The following is a 7,650-nucleotide window of genomic DNA, read 5'->3' as shown; positions in this document are numbered from 1 at the left end:
CTGGGATTGATATTTTTGCTCTTTTATTTTTACTTAAAGTACAATAACTTTTACCATTTTAATTTGTTTTAATAGTATATTGACAGTATAGTTTTCTTTAAAAAATCCACTTAATTTTCTTTACCCTATTATTAAAAGGGTAATTGACAAAAACAAACTACATTGTCACCAGAAGAGCAATACAAAATGTACAAGTGATATATTAAAATCATCTTTCCAGCTTGAATTTCAATGATGCATTGGGGCAACGATTTTGTGAGAAACATCTTCACCCTTAAATAAAGATTTTCTTAATTCCTTACCTGTGTGCTAATTAGATATCACCTTGTTTTCACATTAAACAGACTTCCACATGAGAAAGCAGCAAGGATGCAGTGGCGTTAATGTTTCCTTGTGTCAACCCGTATTATTTCAGTAGACATTGAAATGAGGATGCATCTTGCTGCCTTTCCAATGAAGCAAATTTAATTTAGTAATAGGTGAAAAACCATCCCTACAAAGGTGTTAATCAGAGACTTGGCTTTGTGGACACTTTTCAAAGAACAAATTTGTTAGCATAAAAATAAAGCCAGAAAATTAAGAGCTGTTTAATCACTCAATTGGATTTTTTTGCCAGCATATTTCTTTTTCTCTGCAACCCACTGCTAAATTGTGCTTCCTAGCTGTTTTTATAAAATCACTGAATCAAATCTAACTCTGATTACATCAGAGAAGGCCAGGTACCCTACACCATAAGAGGGGGTTTGAAATTTTGACTTGTCTACTTAAAGATCACCAAAATCTGATAACAAGGTCAATTACGTCCCTGGGTGGGATTGAACCACCAACCTTTTGGTTTATAGCCATACACACTAACTGATTGCACCACAGAGACACTTTTCAAAAGTACAAACTGACAAAGGCTAATAAGCATTCATCTAAAACGTTTCCTAGAAAAACTTTAAAAAGTCAATAATCTGGAGAGTTTTTGTAAGATGTTTCTTCCATCCACCAACGAAGAAACACATTGGTACTTTCCCATGATGAGTGAGTGCTTCAGGATCTCTTGCACTTACATGTGCAGCAGAGTACTGCAATGGAAGCATGCTGGGCCCATAACCCAGTGGTAGGCAGATTGAAACTATCCTTTGCTATATGCATTTTTTTTGTTAATTTAAGTAATCAAAACTGGGATTGATATTTTTGCTCTTTTATTTTTCATTAAAGTACAATAACTTTTACTATTTTAATTTGTTTTAATAGTATATTGAAAGTATTGTTTTCTTTTAAAAATCCACTTAATTTTCTTTACCCTATTATTAAAATGGTAATTGACAAAAACAAACTACATTGTCACCAGAAGAGCAATACAAAATGTACAAGTGATATATTAAAATCATCTTTCCAGCTTGAATTTCAATGATGCATTGGGGCAACGATTTTGTGAGAAACATTTTCACCCTTAAATAAAGATTTTCTTAATTCCTTACCTGTGTACTAATTAGATATCACCTTGTTTTCACATTAAACAGACTTCCACATGAGAAAGCAGCAAGGATGCAGTGGCGTTAATGTTTCCTGGTGTCAACCTGTATTATTTCAGTAGACATTGAAATGAGGATGCATCTTGCTGCCTTTCCAATGAAGCAAGTTTAATTTAGTAATAGGTGAAAAACCATCCTTACAAAGGTGTTAATCAGAGACTTGGCTTTGTGGACACTTTTCAGAGAACAAATTTGTTAGCATAAAAATAAAGCCAGAAAATGAAGAGCTGTTTAATCACTCAATTGGATTTTTTTGCCAGCATATTTCTTTTTCTCTGCAACCCACTGCTAAATTGTGCTTCCTAGCTGTTTTTATAAAATCACTGAATCAAATCTAACTCTGATTACATCAGAGAAGGCCAGGTACCCTACACCATAAGAGGGGGTTTGAAATTTTGACTTGTCTACTTAAAGATCACCAAAATCTGATAACAAGGTCAATTACATCCCTGGGTGGGATTGAACCACCAACCTTTTGGTTAATAGCCATACACACTAACTGATTGCGCCACAGAGACACTTTGCAAAAGTACATACTGACAAAGGCTAATAAGCATTCATCTAAAACGTTTCCTAGAAAAACTTTAAAAAGTCAATAATCTGGAGAGTTTTTGTAAGATGTTTCTTCCATCAACCAACGAAGAAACACATTGGTACTTTCCCAGGATGAGTGAGTGCTTCAGGATCTATTGCACTTACATGTGCAGCAGAGTACAGCAATGGAAGCATGCTGGGCACATAACCCAGAGGTAGGCAGATTGAAACTATCCTCTGCTATATGCATTTTTTTTTTTTATTAAAGTAATCCAAAACTGGGATTGATATGTTGGCTCTTTTATTTTTACTTACAGTACAATAACTTTTACCATTTTAATTTGTTTTAATAGTATATTGACAGTATTGTTTTCTTTCAAAAATCCACTTAATTTTCTTTACCCTATTATTAAAATGGTAATTTACAAAAACAAACTACATTGTCACCAGAAGAGCAATACAAAATGTACAAGTGATATATTAAAATCATCTTTCCAGCTTGAATTTCAATGATGCATTGGGGCAACGATTTTGTGAGAAACATTTTCACCCTTAAATAAAGATTTTCTTAATTCCTTACCTGTGTGCTAATTAGATATCACCTTGTTTTCACATTAAACAGACTTCCACATGAGAAAGCAGCAAGGATGCAGTGGCGTTAATGTTTCCTGGTGTCAACCTGTATTATTTCAGTAGACATTGAAATGAGGATGCATCTTGCTGCCTTTCCAATGAAGCAAGTTTAATTTAGTAATAGGTTAAAAACCATCCTTACAAAGGTGTTAATCAGAGACTTGGCTTTGTGGACACTTTTCAGAGAACAAATTTGTTAGCATAAAAATAAAGCCAGAAAATGAAGAGCTGTTTAATCACTCAATTGGATTTTTTTTGCCAGCATATTTCTTTTTCTCTGCAACCCACTGCTGAATTGTGCTTCCTATCTGTTTTTATAAAATCACTGAATCAAATCTAACTCTGATTACATCAGAGAAGGCCAGGTACCCTACACCATAACAGGGGGTTTGAAATTTTGACTTGTCTACTTAAAGATCACCAAAATCTGATAACAAGGTCAATTACGTCCCTGGGTGGGATTGAACTACCAACCTTTTGGTTAGTAGCCAGACACACTAACCGATTGCGCCACAGAGACACTTTGTAAAAAGTACATACTGACAAAGGCTAATAAGCATACATCTAGAACGTTTCCTAGAAAAACTTTAAAAAGTCAATAATCTGGAGAGTTTTTGTAAGATGTTTCTTAGATCAACCAACGAAGAAACACATTGGTACTTTCCCATGATGAGTGAGTGCTTCAGGATCTCTTGCACTTACATGTGCAGCAGAGTACTGCAATGGAAGCATGCTGGGCCCATAACCCAGAGGTAGGCAGATTGAAACTATCCTTTGCTATATGCATTTTTTTTTTGTTAATTTAAGTAATCAAAACTGGGATTGATATTTTTGCTCTTTTATTTTTACTTAAAGTACAATAACTTTTACCATTTTAATTTGTTTTAATAGTATATTGACAGTATAGTTTTCTTTCAAAAATCCACTTAATTTTCTTTACCCTATTATTAAAATGGTAATTGACAAAAACAAACTACATTGTCACCAGAAGAGCAATACAAAATGTACAAGTGATATATTAAAATCATCTTTCCAGCTTGAATTTCAATGATGCATTGGGGCAACGATTTTGTGAGAAACATTTTCACCCTTAAATAAAGATTTTCTTAATTCCTTACCTGTGTGCTAATTAGATATCACCTTGTTTTCACATTAAACAGACTTCCACATGAGAAAGCAGCAAGGATGCAGTGGCGTTAATGTTTCCTGGTGTCAACCTGTATTATTTCAGTAGACATTGAAATGAGGATGCATCTTGCTGCCTTTCCAATGAAGCAAGTTTAATTTAGTAATAGGTTAAAAACCATCCTTACAAAGGTGTTAATCAGAGACTTGGCTTTGTGGACACTTTTCAGAGAACAAATTTGTTAGCATAAAAATAAAGCCAGAAAATGAAGAGCTGTTTAATCACTCAATTGGATTTTTTTTGCCAGCATATTTCTTTTTCTCTGCAACCCACTGCTAAATTGTGCTTCCTAGCTGTTTTTTATAAAATCACTGAATCAAATCTAACTCTGATTACATCAGAGAAGGCCAGGTACCCTACAACATAAAAGGGGGTTTGAAATTTTGACTTGTCTACTTAAAGATCACCCAAACCTGATCACAAGGTCAATTACATCCCTGGGTGGGATTGAACCACCAACCTTTTGGTTAGTAGCCAGACACACTAACCTATTGCGCCACAGAGACACTTTGCAAAAAGTACATACTGACAAAGGCTAATAAGCATTAATCTAGAACGTTTCCTAGAAAAACTTTAAAAAGTCAATAATCTGGAGAGTTTTTGTAAGACTTTTCTTAAATCAACCAACGAAGAAACACATTGGTACTTTCCCATGATGAGTGAGTGCTTCAGGATCTCTTGCACTTACATGTGCAGCAGAGTACAGCAATGGAAGCATGCTGGGCCCATTACCCAGAGGTAGGCAGATTGAAACTATCCTCTGCTATATGCATTTTTTTTGTTAATTAAAGTAATCCAAAACTGGGATTGATATGTTAGCTATTTTATGTTTACTTAAAGTACAATAACTTTTACCATTTTAATTTGTTTTAATAGTATATTGACAGTATTGTTTTCTTTCAAAAATCCACTTAATTTTCTTTACCCTATTATTAAAATGGTAATTGACAAAAACAAACTACATTGTCACCAGAAGAGCAATACAAAATGTACAAGTGATATATTAAAATCATCTTTCCAGCTTGAATTTCAATGATGCATTGGGGCAACGATTTTGTGAGAAACATCTTCACCCTTAAATAAAGATTTTCTTAATTCCTTACCTGTGTGCTAATTAGATATCACCTTGTTTTCACATTAAACAGACTTCCACATGAGAAAGCAGCAAGGATGCATTGGCGTTAATGTTTCCTGGTGTCAACCTATATTATTTCAGTAGACATTGAAATGAGGATGCATCTTGCTGCCTTTCCAATGAAGCAAGTTTAATTTAGTAATAGGTGAAAAACCATCCTTACAAAGGTGTTCATCAGAGACTTGGCTTTGTGGACACTTTTCAGAGAACACATTTGTTAGCATAAAAATAAAGCCAGAAAATGAAGAGCTGTTTAATCACTCAATTGGATTTTTCTGCCAGCATATTTTTTTTCTTTGCAACCCACTGCTAAATTGTGCTTCCTAGCTGTTTTTTATAAAATCACTTAATCAAATCTAACTCTGATTACATCAGAGAAGGCCAGGTACCCTACATCATAAGAGGGGGTTTGAAATTTTGACTTGTCCACTTAAAGATCACCAAAACCTGACCACAAGGTCACTTACATTCCTGGGTGGGATTGAACCACCAACCTTTTGGTTAGTAGCCAAACACACTAACTGATTGCACCACAGAGACACTTTGCAAAAGTGGATACTGACAAAGGCTAATAAGCATTCATCTAGAACGTTTCCTAGAAAAACTTTAAAAAGTCAATAATCTGGAGAGTTTTTGTAAGATGTTTCTTAGATCAACCAACGAAGAAACACATTGGTACTTTCCCATGATGAGTGAGTGCTTCAGGATCGCTTGCACTTACATGTGCAGCAGAGTACTGCAATGGAAGCATGCTGGGCCCATAACCCAGAGGTAGGCAGATTAAAACTATCCTCTGCTATATGTATTTTTTTTTAATTAAAGTAATCCAAAACTGGGATTGATATTTTAGCTCTTTTATTTTTCATTAAAGTACAATAACTTTTACTATTTTAATTTGTTTTAATAGTATATTGAAAGTATTGTTTTCTTTTAAAAATCCACTTAATTTTCTTTACCCTATTATTAAAATGGTAATTGACAAAAACAAACTACATTGTCACCAGAAGAGCAATACAAAATGTACAAGTGATAAATTAAAATCATCTTTCCAGCTTGAATTTCAATGATGCATTGGGGCAACGATTTTGTGAGAAACATTTTCACCATTAAATAAAGATTTTCTTAATTCCTTACCTGTGTGCTAATTAGATATCACCTTGTTTTCACATTAAACAGACTTCCACATGAGAAAGCAGCAAGGATGCAGTGGCGTTAATGTTTCCTGGTGTCAACCTGTATTATTTCAGTAGACATTGAAATGAGGATGCATCTTGCTGCCTTTCCAATGAAGCAAGTTTAATTTAGTAATAGGTGAAAAACCATCCTTACAAAGGTGTTAATCAGAGACTTGGCTTTGTGGACACTTTTCAGAGAACAAATTTGTTAGCATAAAAATAAAGCCAGAAAATGAAGAGCTGTTTAATCACTCAATTGGATTTTTTTGCCAGCATATTTCTTTTTCTCTGCAACCCACTGCTAAATTGTGCTTCCTAGCTGTTGTTATAAAATCACTGAATCAAATCTAACTCTGATTACATCAGAGAAGGCCAGGTACCCTACACCATAAGAGGGGGTTTGAAATTTTGACTTGTCTACTTAAAGATCACCAAAATCTGATAACAAGGTCAATTACGTCCCTGGGTGGGATTGACCCACCAACCTTTTGGTTAGTAGCTATACACATTAACTGATTGCGCCACAGAGACACTTTGCAAAAGTACATACTGACAAAGGCTAATAAGCATTCATCTAAAACGTTTCCTAGAAAAACTTTAAAAAGTCAATAATCTGGAGAGTTTTTGTAAGATGTTTCTTCCATCAACCAACGAAGAAACACATTGGTACTTTCCCAGGATGAGTGAGTGCTTCAGGATCTATTGCACTTACATGTGCAGCAGAGTACAGCAATGGAAGCATGCTGGGCACTTACCCAGAGGTAGGCAGATTGAAACTATCCTCTGCTATATGCATTTTTTTTTGTTAATTAAAGTAATCCAAAACTGGGATTGATATGTTGGCTCTTTTATTTTTACTTACAGTACAATAACTTTTACCATTTTAATTTGTTTTAATAGTATATTGACAGTATTGTTTTCTTTCAAAAATCCACTTAATTTTTTTTACCCTATTATTAAAATGGTAATTGACAAAAACAAACTACATTGTCACCAGAAGAGCAATACAAAATGTACAAGTGATATATTAAAATCATCTTTCCAGCTTGAATTTCAATGATGCATTGGGGCAACGATTTTGTGAGAAACATTTTCACCCTTAAATAAAGATTTTCTTAATTCCTTACCTGTGTGCTAATTAGATATCACCTTGTTTTCACATTAAACAGACTTCCACATGAGAAAGCAGCAAGGATGCAGTGGCGTTAATGTTTCCTGGTGTCAACCTGTATTATTTCAGTAGACATTGAAATGAGGATGCATCTTGCTGCCTTTCCAATGAAGCAAGTTTAATTTAGTAATAGGTTAAAAACCATCCTTACAAAGGTGTTAATCAGAGACTTGGCTTTGTGGACACTTTTCAGAGAACAAATTTGTTAGCATAAAAATAAAGCCAGAAAATTAAGAGCTGTTTAATCACTCAATTGGATTTTTTTTGCCAGCATATTTCTTTTTCTCTGCAAC

The sequence above is a fragment of the Pseudophryne corroboree genome, chromosome 3, assembly GCF_028390025.1.
Source record: "Pseudophryne corroboree isolate aPseCor3 chromosome 3, aPseCor3.hap2, whole genome shotgun sequence".
NCBI lineage: Eukaryota > Metazoa > Chordata > Amphibia > Anura > Myobatrachidae > Pseudophryne > Pseudophryne corroboree.
This window is presented reverse-complemented; position numbering follows the sequence as displayed.